Source organism: Lynx canadensis, chromosome F1 (genome assembly GCF_007474595.2).
Source record: "Lynx canadensis isolate LIC74 chromosome F1, mLynCan4.pri.v2, whole genome shotgun sequence".
Classification (NCBI taxonomy): domain Eukaryota; kingdom Metazoa; phylum Chordata; class Mammalia; order Carnivora; family Felidae; genus Lynx; species Lynx canadensis.
The window spans coordinates 47,752,917-47,766,527 of NC_044319.2; positions in this window are offsets into that span (position 1 = coordinate 47,752,917).

Genomic DNA, 13,611 nt, shown 5'->3' on the forward strand with positions numbered 1-13,611 from the left:
CACAGCATGGAGCCTAACACAGGGTTCCATCCCACTATCCTGGGACCATGATCTGAGCCTAAATCAAGAGACAGATTCTCAACTGACTGAGCCACCCAGGTGTCCCAGTAACCAATTTTTTAAATCTACATTTTACTAAGAAATTGTCCAGGCATCAAAAGATTACTTCATAGTTAACCATTTGTTTAAAGTCTTAAAATTAGTTAGGGATCTGGAATTTAAAATCTTAGCTAACATATTAAATCCTTATTATTTGTAGCATTGTGAGAATTTCCTTAAAAGTAACCCTTGCAAAGATATCTGTTATCATCATTTCATTTAGTTGAGTATGATTACATACATTTCATTTATATATATTTATATGTATGTATACAGATATACATACACAATTTTAGTCATATTATAGAAACAATGACAATTCATTTAACTTATAAAACCAACATAGGAAAGTTAGGAAGTTTATATCATGAAAATTTAACCTTAGTTCTATTCAAACAAAATATTGCATTGACACTATATTTATATGGTAAATTAAAATATAAAAACTCTGAATCATACCAAAAGCTCTTCTTTTATTTTGGAACTAACCAAAGCTTTGTCATTTTGTCTTGTAACTATAATAAGGGCTATTCAGTAAATACGATTTTCAGGGTTCACAAAGTAAACACTAAGAATTTGACAACTTGTTTTTCTTTTAGATCTTTTACATTTTCTGGACTTGATATTTCTAGAATGAGCACATAAAAACTAAATGTTTTTGTCTGTTTGAACCATCAGTTAATCTTTAAATTTTCCTAGAAATACAGAACACAATGACAAGGAGTCAGCTTGTCACATATGAAGTCACCACTGTAAAAGACTAATTTATATTTTCTATGCAAAGAGAGAAGAAAGAATTTTATATAGAAATACTAATCTGAGGTGCCTGGGTAGATCAATCGGTTAAACTTCCAACTCTTGGTTTTTGCTCAGGTCATGATTTCACGGTTCATGAGTTTGAGCCCCGCATTGGTCTGTGTGTTAACAGTGTGGAGCCTGCTTGGGATTCTCTGTCTGCCTCTGTCTCTGCCCCTCTCCCACTCACGCATGTGTATGTGCACAAATAAATAAACTAAAAAAAAAAAAAATACTCATTTTAACATGCACACACGCAAAAGAATTTTATTACAGTTGACTTAAAGGATAACTTGTGCCCTTGACAGTTTTATTTAGCCCTACAATTTAAAAAGCCAGCCTTTATTAATTTTCATAGTATGGATACAAAGGAAAGGGTATTTCTTACCTTAAATAAAAAATTCTCTTTCTCGTACACAAACAAGACAATTTCTTCATCAGGGTTTCTTCCCTTTTTTGTTCCACAGTACCTCCTAAATGAACAATCTTGTTCTTGTCAAAAGTAGCTGAAGTGGCTAGTATAATCCCAATTTTTTTCCTGGTATAATTGTACCAGTTAAAGAGAGAAACATACAAGTTAATGTTATAGTGTGAAAACATTAAGGAAGCAGGTTTGTGGCATGGAAGTGGCAATTTTCACTTGAGAAGACCCTATAACAACTGCAGAGTTCCAGGGGTGCCTGGTTGAGTGTCTTTCTTTGGCTCAGGTCATGATCTCGCAGTTCACGCGTTCAAGGCCCATGTGGGGCTCTGTATGACAGCTCAGAGCTTGGAGCCTGCTTTGGATTCTGTGTCTCCCTCTCTCTCTCTGCCCCTCCCCTGCTTGCTCTCTCGCTCTCTCTCTCAAAAATAAATGTAAAAAAGAAAAAGAAAAAGAACTGCAATGTTCCCTAAAGATGGTACTTGTGCAACCTCATATCTTTGAAAGTTGGCCGAAGACTGTCACCAAGCACAGGTTGGACAAACCTCCTGCTTCCAAGCAGATGAAATTTAACAAACCAGGGGCACAAAGACAAGGCTATGGAGGAAGGTTTTATATAATTTTTAAAACGTGACTCAAGGCAAAGTTGACTTAAAATCCTGAACTTCTGTGCCCCTGGGGCCAGCTCAAGGGCAGACAGATCTTTGCCTGTCCTCTTCCTATAGACTTGTTCTCTGATAGACCGCTATTAGTCAGGCAGACAGACCACAGGAGAAAATGCTAGAAGGCTAGAGAACAGCTTCACTAAGGAACAATTCTAATCTGTCAGATAACAGAAGGATCCCAGGAGACTTTATTCCTAAGAAACAAAATGAAACAAAAGACAAGGCAAGAAAACCCAATGTGAAGGACTTCAACAAAAATGTCAGAGCTCAGTTAAGCATAAATTTAGCCACCCACTCAAGGCATGATGGCCTTAACCAGTAGGAGACACAAGAGACTTCAGATGTCCAAACTAGAAAATCAAGCGTTTCAGTCTGTGGCAGTGAAGGTCTCTGCTGAATCTTAGTGGAAACTTCACTTTTGTCATGACCTTCAAACAGAGACCACCAAGAGCACACTGTGGGAAGAGGCAGTCCGCTATGGGCCGGCCCTGAGCTTCCCTGAGTGCCCTGAGCTTCCCTGAGTGGTTTCACTAAGGCTGTCAGACTATAAGGTTTATCTATCCATTTCTTGACCCTGAACAGTTGTTGTAGAAAGTCACAAAGGCAACAAAGTAACTGCAACATGATGACTGCTGGACTGCTCGCTCCCCAGGTGAGGGGAACTGGTTCAATTGCATCATGCTATTATGTTGCTGCTTGCTCAGACAGTGCTGCACCCTTAGCCTTGGGTTCTTCTCCTATAAAGCACCCCACTGATTATGCTGTGTCGTGTAGCCCTCCACATCTCCCTTTGGGAATTGGGGCTCAGGAAACCAGTGTAAATATGCTGATACTTCGGCTACTGCTTTCATAAAGCCCTTCATCTCTGATCCAGAAATCTCATGTATTTGGTCATCATCCATGAAATTGTTACAGATAAACTTGTCAGTTTGCAAATACAATAAAATCTCAGACCCTTCACAGTTCTTGACCAGGACTGAGCAAATTTTCTGTAAAGGGCTGAATAGTAAATACCTTAGTGTTTGTGGGCCACAGATGGTCTCTGTCACATATTCTTCATTTGTTTGTTTTAAAACGACTTTTTTACTTATAAAAACCAATCTTACCTTTTAGGTCGTACAAAAACAGGCTATAGATGGGATTTGGCCAACTCTGGGCTTGCTAACTATTGTTCTTGACACATTTATTAGTCAAAGTTGGGCTTATTGACTGTTTGTTATAAGGAAGACCATACATCATTGGTATCTGTGCAGTATCTCTGTAACATGGTGTTAGACAAGACTTATTATGGGATTTTGGGTTTGTGTTAGGTAATTTTGGAGAGCATTCAAGGACGTGGAGCTTTACTTTGTATTGGATCCTGTCAGGAAGCAAAGGTAATTTTATGACTGGGTATCTTAATTTTCTCTACAACAGAGACTGACAAACTTTCTGTAAATGGCCAGATGGAAAATATTTTAGGCCTTGCAGACTACATATGGTCTCTCTCACATATTTGTCTTTGTTTTCGTTTAGAAAAAAAACAAAAAACTTTTAAAAACGTTAAAACCATTCTTAGCTCAAAGTCCATACAGGAACAGTCAAGGCCTAGATTTGGCTGGCAGGTCTGTAGTTTGCCTTATCTAGAAGATGGGAAGAATGAAGTGGAGTTAAAGCTGTAACTGGCAAAGGAGCAGCAGTCAATCACGGTGGTCATCCGGGGTATGTGTTCAAATGCGACTACTGATTGGCCTTGTTTTGTCTTCATTCATCACAGTCAGATGCATCTGAAGTTGACACTCTGTCAAAATATTTACATTTAACAGAAGAACATAATGGTCTAGCTATTAGTGCCAATCCAGATCTTGAATGTCAAAAACAGTTTTGCTCTTTATCTGTCCATAGGGAGAAGGCTGTACTGACTTCTCTCATTACTATTGTTCTGACTGCCCATCTTAGATGCTCTATTAGATACACTTTACAGCAAGCAGTTTAACAGGTCTCTGTTCTGTGTTTTGCTCTCCTAGCACAGTGAAAAGTTGGTGACATTGGAATTAGACTCATGTCAAATCCCAATTCTATCATTAGTAAATGTAGACTTGTTTGTGTTATTTGCCTTTTATTGCTATTTATTTATTTATTTATTTATTTATTTATTGCCTTTCCATTTTCACCACTAATTAGAGATAAAAATATTTCATGGCAGGAGGCAATATAGTATGGTTATTGAGAGCCTGGGCTCTGGAGTCAGACTATTTGGGTTAAAAACCCCATCTATTAACTGAGTAACTTTAGGCAAGTTACTCAACCTTTCGTGCTCTGGATTCTTTATAGATAAAACGGAAGTAAGAATGTACCTGCTTCAGGGGCGCCTGGGTGGCTCAGTTGGTTAAGCGTCCGACTGCAGCTCAAGTCATGATCTCGCGGTTTGTAGGTTTGAGCCCTGCATTGGGCTCTGTGATGACATCTCAGAGCCTGGAGCCTGCTTCGGATTCTGTGTCTCCCGCTCTCTCTGCCCCTCCCCTGCTTGCACTCTGTCTCTCTCTCTCAAAAATAAATAAACATTAAAAAAATTAAAAAAAAAAAGAAGAACGTACCTGCTTCATAGGTTGCTATGTCTGAGACATAATTGACATATAACATTGCTATAACATTTGTTTTAAGTGTACAATGCAATAATTTGATATATATATATAGCAAGTGTGTATTCTTAATATTATTTTTTTGCAATTTGAAAGGAGATCAGCCAGCTATGAATGGCTTTAAAACATTTTGCACTTTCTGAAATAGGAATTGCTAGAGGTTCCAGTTTGGAAGAGCAAATGATAAAAATATTTTCTTTTTTAAAATGCTAGAGTCAAATACCTTCTTTTCTACAACTTGCAAATTAGAAACAGAATAGAAATATTGGATTAATTATGAGATAATTACACCATATGAGATATTGCAATAAAAATTATTTTCAAAAGACTGCTATGAACTTGTTTCAATGACTGCTAAATTAAGATATTCTGTGCTCAAATGTAGTGAAATAATTCACGCATTTATCACTTATATTTTGAACATCTACAGCATCCTACATCCAGTTCTAAAATCTGGGAACCTGGTGTGAGGCAAATAGTCAAGGCCCTGCATTCGTGGAGCTTATATTCTTTGAGGGAACACAAATAATGAAGACAAACAGACGTACAATGTCAGGTGATAAATGCTCTGAAGGAAAATAAAGCAGTAAGTGCTATAGGGAAAAAAGGATGTGTTAGCAATTTCATACAATATTATGACAAGCTGCTTCATGTACAAAAAAAGCATAGTGGTGCCTGGGTGGCTCAGTCGGTTAAGCATCTAACTCTTGATTTCAGCTCAGGTTTTGATCTTGGTCATGAAACTGAGCCCCTGAGATTGGGCTGGGCGAGGAGCCTGCTTAAGATTCTCTCTCTCTCCTGGAGCACCTGGGTGGTTCAGTCAGTTGAGTGCCCAACTTCGGCTCAGGTCATGACCTCTCAGTTCGTGAGTTTGAGCCCTGTCGGGGTCTGTGCTGACAGCTCAGAGCCTGGAGCCTGCTTCGGATTCTGTGTCTCCCTCTCTCACTGCCCCTCCCCCCTCTCTCTTTCAAATATAAATAAACATTAAAAAAAAAAAAAAAGATTCTCTCTCTCCCTCCTGTGCCCCTCCACTGCTCTCTCTCTCAAAAAAAAAAAAAAAAAAAAAAAAAAAAAAAAGGAAAGAAAGAAAGAAATAAAAAGGAGCTAGAATGGATTAAAAGGAGTTTGATTAAATATCTCCTTATTGTAGGGGCGCCTGAGTTGCTCAGTCGGTTGAGCGTCAGACTTCAGCTCAGGTCATGACCTCACAGTTCGTGAGTTCAAGCCCCGCGTCAGACTCTGCTGACAGCTCAGAGCCTGGAGCCTGCTTCAGATTCTGTGTCTCCCTCTCTCTCTGCCCCTTCCCTGCTCACACTGTGTCTCAATAATAAATAAACATTAGGGGCGCCTGGGTGGCGCAGTCGGTTAAGCGTCCGACTTCAGCCAGGTCACGATCTCGCGGTCCGTGAGTTCGAGCCCCGCGTCAGGCTCTGGGCTGATGGCTCGGAGCCTGGAGCCTGTTTCCGATTCTGTGTCTCCCTCTCTCTCTGCCCCTCCCCCGTTCATGCTCTGTCTCTCTCTGTCCCAAAAATAAATTAAAAACGTTGAAAAAAAATTTTTTTAAAAAAATAATAAACATTAAAAAATATATATTCCTATTGCATTGCCCTCTCCTCTCCCATATTTATTTTTTCTACCATATTTACTTTTTCTACATATTTATATTGTAGAAACCATTTAATTTTAAGTTAAAATTCAGTATGAGTAACAAGATCATCATAGGTTTCTTTTTTCCCTGTAAATTATCAGCCTACCTTTTTTTTTTTTAATTTATCTATTTATTTTGAGAGAGAGAGATCATGTGCAGGGGAGGGACAGAGAGAGGGAGTCCTAAGCGGGCTCTGTCCGCACTGTCAGAGCAGAGTCCACAGCAGGGCTCAATCTCACAAATCTCTCATGATCTCAAATCTCAAAATCTCAATCTCAAATCTCAAATCTCAAATCTCAATCTCAAATCTCTCATGATCTGAGCTGAAATCAAGAGTCGGAAGCCTAACCAACTGAGCCACCCAGGTTCCCCACATTTATTAATTTTAAAACATACAAATATTTGTTTATTTCTGCAACTATAGTGAAAACTCTACACTTTTTTTTAAGTTTATTTATTTTTTAGTAATCTCTATACCTGTCGTGGGGCTCAAACTCATGATCCAAAGATCAAGAGTTGCATGCTCTTCTGACCAAGCCAGCCAGGGGCCCCCAAAAGTCTAGTTTCTTAAGGAAATTTTTGTAGGATCTGCTAGTGAACAAAACAAATTTTCTGCCCTTTGGTGCTTCGTTCTCACAGAGAAGAAGACAATTCATACATATATACCTATGTACAAAGTCAGTTGGTGATAAATTGTCCTGGAGAAAAACAAAGCAGAGTAAAGGTACTATTTTAGATAGATTGATGAGGAAAGGCCTCTAAGATTAAAGGGGAATTGAATTAAGTTTAAGAGATTTGGATTAGATGCACTCCTATTGCATTGTTCCCTCACACTTTTGTATCGATCATTACATCATAAAGAGTTAGACATTCTGTGGAACACAGCTACTACTATAGCTTTTTTTTTTTTTTGACACATCAGTGAAATTTCTTAGTCTTTAGTCTGAACCAAATAATGTTACTATATTATGAACATGAATTTATTTCCTTACCATGTGCCTCTCATAAATTTTGCAAGACACATCTTTTATTCATCTGCACCAATAGATAAAACTTTCTATACTATTGGGGCACCTAGGTGGCTCAGCCCGTTGGGCAGCAGACTTCAGCTCAGGTCATGATCCCACGATCCTGTCTGTGAGTTCGACCTGCATCAGGCTCTGTGCTGACAACTCAGAGCCTGGAGCCTGCTTCAGATGGTCTCTTTCTCTCTCTCTCTCTCTCTCACTCTGTCTCTGCCCCTCCGCAGCTCATGCTCTGTCTCTCTGTCTCTCAAAAATAAATCTGTAAAAAAATTAAAAAAAAAACCTTTCCATACTATTAAGTAAATTTTTAGTCTCAAATATGATTATATTCACCAGTAAAGTTGAAAACATAGTTCCCCCACTCATTCTCTCTCTTTGAATTTATAAGAAAAGTAAGAATAAAAACACACGGTTAGCCTCCTTCTGACAAAAAGAAAATAAGACTGGGCAAAGTGACATTGACTTCTCCATAGAGATAGGAAAGACAAAACTTCATAATGCAAAGGTTAGGAAACATCTATCACATAATGCTATTTGTTCAACACCAGATGGCACTCTGAGTTAGTTATAAATTTGTCTAGTGCAAGGCTTATAGAGATCTTTAAAGAAGTAATTTGCTCACACTTCAAAAGAAAACATATTTTCTGGTCTTATCATTCCAAGTCTATTGACCCAGAGACTTAAAAACACATATTTTATGGACATAGAAATGATACAGAGGGAAGGAAATAGTGCTTGGCAAAAAACAAAAAGCTTTTTAGATAAATATTTTTGTTACAGCATACTGGATGCTAATTCTTCAATGAATTGAAGTAGTGAAGTTACCACATTCTTTAACAGAAATCCCCCTAATCCGTGATATATCTTTCATTGCCTTCATAAATGCATCCGAGGCATACTTGGTTCAGGAATATCCTGTTCCTAATTCTTCCATATAACTCCATATAATGACTCACTATCTGGTTTTCCTTCCCCTGTTCCTTTGGCTCAAAGAATTTAAATATCTTTCAATTTGACACTTAAAAATTCTGAGTAAATCCTTAAATAATCATTTCCATTCTTACTCTTCTGGTGGATATTCTATCAAACAAAGGTATTTATTATTATTATTATTCATTTCATTCTTGAATTAGGAATCTGAACTACATGCTTTCTGAATATAAGAACTTCAAATAACATCTGACACCTCCATTTATTATGGCTTTTTATCCCTGGGTTTCTATAAAAAACCAAGATAGATCTTTGTGGTATAATAAAAATATATATATTTGGGTTTTCAAAATATTTTTAAGGTTTTTATTTATTTATTTTTTAAACATTTTTTTTTTCCAACGTTTATTTATTTTTTCGGGGACAGAGAGAGACAGAGCATGAACGGGGGAGGGGCAGAGAGAGAGGGAGACACAGAATCGGAAACAGGCTCCAGGCTCCGAGCCATCAGCCCAGAGCCCGACGCGGGGCCCGAACTCACGGACCGTGAGATCGTGACCTGGCTGAAGTCGAACGCTTAACCGACTGCGCCACCCAGGCGCCCCAAGGTTTTTATTTTTTAAGTAATCTCTACACCCAATGTGGGGCTTGAATTCACAACTTTGAGATCCTGAGTTGTATCCTCCACCAAATGAGCCAGCCAGGCACCCCTATGATTGGTTTTTGCCCTGAGTTTGGTCCTTGGTTCCCATAAAACCCTTGGAATTTCTGGAGGGACTGAAGTGTCTTTTGTTATTCATAACAAGGCTCTTTCCCTTATACCTGAGTTTATGGTAATTAAGTGGTTGTTGGTGGGCCCTTCGTTTGAGGGGGGGCTGGCTGTACTCAAGGAACTTTCCAATTCCCCCCCCCCCCATCCACTACCCTCCACTCCTCAGGGGAAGGGAGGGGGCTGGTATTGACTTTACCACCAATGGCAAATCATGCCGTTGATCAATCATGCCTAGCAATGACACTTTGATGAAAATTCCTGAATGACAAGTTTTTGGGGGAGCTTCTGAGTTGGTGAGCATTGATTTTCTGGGATGGTGGTGCACCTGAAGAGAGTATGGAAGGTCTGGCCTAACCTTGTCCCAACCTACCCCATGCATCTCTTTCATTTGCCTGTTCCTGAGTTGTATCCTTCATAATAAAGCTGTAATTGTAAGTACAGTATTTTCCTGAGTTTAATGAGTTTTTCTAGCAAATTTTTGAACCTGAGGGAAGGTCATGATAACACCAAATTTTGTAGTTGGCAGGGCAGAAGTGCAGGCTGTTGTCTGAAGTAGAGGCAGTCTTGTAGGACTGAGCCCTTAACCTGTGGGGTCTATACTAACTCCAGGTAGTTCTTGTCAGAGTTGAACTGAGTTGCAGAATACCCAGTTGATATGAGAGCATTGGAAAATCAGTTGTGGTTTGGAAAAACAAACGGTCCTTCTTAAGCCTTCTTGTGAAATAATAATATGCTGTAATTTTTGTACTCGTAGAATGAGAAACTCTATAATGCTAAAAAAGGTTATAACGAATTTCAGTAATGGTTTTAAACTAACGTGATTTTAAATACAGCTGTAATATATTTGGGGAAAAACATAAGGGGGAGACGTTGTTTAGTCTAAAACAATGCATGGGCATACAGAAATTTGTTTTGACCTTTGCAAATGGGGATATCTAACAGTGATACTAAAGTAAAAACATGACACACCTTTATAAACCATGAGTTTTATACCATGTTCAAAAAATTGGAGAAAAGATAGAATTTTATGTCTTATGGGCAGGGACCTTGTCTGTATCCTGTTACCTAGACCAGTGACTGACATAGTAAAGGATGAATGAATGCAGTAAAACCAAAACAGAAAATGAGTATAACATAAAATTCACAGAAGTTTAACAAATTACATAAGACAATAATGAAATATCAGGCTTTATCCAGGCTGTTTGAGTATTGTCATTGTGGTAGGCTAAAAAAATGATCCTATATATCCAGGTCAAATCCCTGGAACTTGTGAATGTTACCTTATTTGGAAAACTAACTTTTTGCAGGTACAATTTAGTTAAGGACCTTGAGATGAGATTATCCTGGATTATTCAGGGATGGCCTAAATCTAATCACAAGTGTCATTATCATAGACAGATGAGAAGGCAATGTGAAGATATGGGCAAAGACTGAAGTGATATATGGGGTGCCTGAGTGGCTCAGTTGGTTAAGTGTCCAACTTTGGCTTGGGTCATGATCTCACAGATCTTGAGTTCAAGCCCTGCCATCAGGCTCTCTGCTGTCAGCACAGAGCCTGCTGTGGATCTTCTGTCCCCCTTTCTCCCTCTGTCCACCCCCCCCCCCCCAAAAAAAATATTAAAAAAAAGACTGAGGTAATGTGGATGCAAGTCAAAGAAGCCAAGGAACACCTGGAGGTACTAGAAGGTAGAAGATAAAGGAAATGAACTCTCCTTTACAGTAGCCTCTAGAATAAACATGGTGCTGTCCGACTTTGGATTTCTGGTTTCCAGAACTGTAAGAAAATATACTTTTGTTCTTTCATATTTGTGGTAATTTGTTACAGCAGTCTTAGGATACAAATACAATAGCTGATCTTTGTGGGTTCATAATCATGTTTTTTTTTTTCTTTAAAAAGTTTCTTTGCAGGAAGAATTTTTGAAGTTTTCCACATGGCTAAGACTCACAGGCTGGACCCAGTATAGAGGACCTCCCATAGGGGCCCTCTCATGTAGAAGATCTTATAATTTACTGATCTTAGTGTTAAAAAAGAAATAACATGTCCCAATGGAGTCACTGGTGCTAAGTCCACATCACCAAATGGAGACTTACTATCTAACCTAATTGCAGTTTCAGCCTTTCCCAGGAATACAATCGTGGTAGGTCAATCAGGAATTTCCTGGTTAGCACTAGTGAGGTAATCTGCCTGAAAGACCCCCTTCCCCAGAGATAGGTTTATGACTTCCTTGTCCCACCTCCTTTGTGCCTTTTAAAGCCTTCCATTTGTACGGTATCTTAGAGTTCCTTTCTATTTGCCAGATGAGATGTTGCCCAATTTATGAATTGTTGAATAAAGCCAGTTAAATCTTCAAATCTATCCAGCTGAATTTTGTTTTTCAACGGTAGCTTTCAACCCTAGGCAAGGGATAGACTTGTTTTGAAGTCAAAAAGAAAAGGTATGAGATTTACTTGACAATTTAAGCAACAAAAAACAAGTTTGGGGTGCCTGGGTGACTCAGTCAGTTGAGCGTCCCAACTCTGATTTTGGCTCAGGTCATGATCCCAGGGTTGTGGGATGGAGCCCTATGTCAGGCTCTGTGCTGAGTATGGAGCCTGCTTAGGATTCTTTCTCCCTCTCTCTTTCTCTTTCTCTCTCTCTCCCTCTCTCTCCCCCTCTCTATCCTTCTCCCCCACTCTGTCTCTCTCAAAAAAAAAGTTTGAAAGAATATCTAAAGGTATGTCAATTATTTTAATTGATATCACATTGAGTCATGAAAAAAAGTATAGAACTTGTAAGGCTGCATTTACCCATATATTCTTAAAAATTTTTTTTAAATGTTTTTATTTATTTTTGAGAGACAGAGCACCAGTGGGGGAGGGGCAGGGAGAGAGAGGGAGACACAGAATCCCAAGCAGGCTCCAGGCTCTGAGTTGTCAGCACAGAGCCCAACTCCAGGCTAAAACTCACCAATGGGGAGATCATGACCTGAGCCGAATTTGGATGCTTAACTGACTGAGCCACTCAGGTGCCCCTTTACCCATGTATTCTTGATCTACCTATACTGGCCATCCCCCATTATGTTCACGCCATACATTTCAGTGAACAGGCAGCAGGCATACTTGTTAAGGTACTATCATAGACATCACAATTAGGACCAAAATCATCACTTCTGTAACTAAGCAATGAAGCATAATGAAGTTGGAAGATTATGATTACACTTAATTCAGACATAATACTTTTGTTTGAAGTACTTTCATTTGAGGATTCCCGTTAAAAAACCTGTCCAGTGAATTCTGTGCTTACCATAGGCTGTACTATATTAAAATTGAATGGTGTGGGGCGCCTGGGTGGCGCAGTCGGTTAAGCGTCCGACTTCAGCCAGGTCACGGTCTCGTGGTCCGTGAGTTCGAGCCCCACGTCAGGCTCTGGGCTGATGGCTCAGAGCCTGGAGCCTGTTTCCGATTCTGTGTCTCCCTCTCTCTCTGCCCCTCCCCTGTTCATGCTCTGTCTCTCTCTGTCCCAAAAATAAATAAACATTGAAAAAAAAAATAAAATAAAATTGAATGGTGACATGATTGTTTCACTTCATAATGACCTTTATTTTGTAAAACAATTTGAAACAATAAGGTAAAATTCTACTTCAAAACGAAAATAAAAAAGTAAATTTCCTAAATAGCTTTCTTTGATTCAAAATAAATCAAAACCCACAACACTATAGATACCATATCTTAAATTTTAAAGTTAATTTTGGATTTATGAAGAATGACTTCACAGCTTTTGCGGTATTTGTTTTTGCAACTAACTTTCATCCTTTTATGAGGTAATGAAACAACTCATTTGAAAATAGGAAAAAAACGTCAGAAACAGACGTTCTAATCTTGTAACTTGGTAACACAAATTTGACACTTAGCTAGTTGAATATGAAGGATCCAAAAAGGTCTGCGTTGTTCCAATTATTGCTTCGATTTTTAAAAATACCGTATTTGCCCTTTGCCCTTAACAAATAGATCTCGGGGCGCCTGGGTGGCGCAGTCGGTTAAGCGTCCGACTTCAGCCAGGTCACGATCTCGCGGTCCGTGAGTTCGAGCCCCGCGTCGGGCTCTGGGCTGATGGCTCAGAGCCTGGAGCCTGTTTCCGATTCTGTGTCTCCCTCTCTCTCTGCCCCTCGCCCGTTCATGCTCTGTCTCTCTCTGTCCCAAAAATAAATAAACGTTGAAAAAAAAAATTTAAAAAAAAAATAAAAAAAAAAACAAATAGATCTCAATGTCCTCAGTAAATAAATATAAAGGCCTGATCCCTTCAACTTACATAGCGACGCATAAAGGGCTATTATTACCACGAGCGGCACAATGTTGTCATTAACAGCACTTCCCTATTTTCAAAGCCAGGGCAAAACACCTCCGAACTATTTCAAGTTTTATGTTCTTTCACTTTTTTTATAAACACAATTCTTGTTTTCTTTGGAATGAACGTTCTGCGTTCGGTTCCTTTTTTCTTTCAATTCTGGATGTAAACCTCCCAGTCACACGATTCATATGGGTTCGATCAGTAGCCTAATTTTAAGAGGACATAGTTAGGCCCTCACTTCACGGAGAGAGGCACACCTGTCCGACCGGAAGTTGCGATGACGCTACCATCTTTATGTAAACATCCCA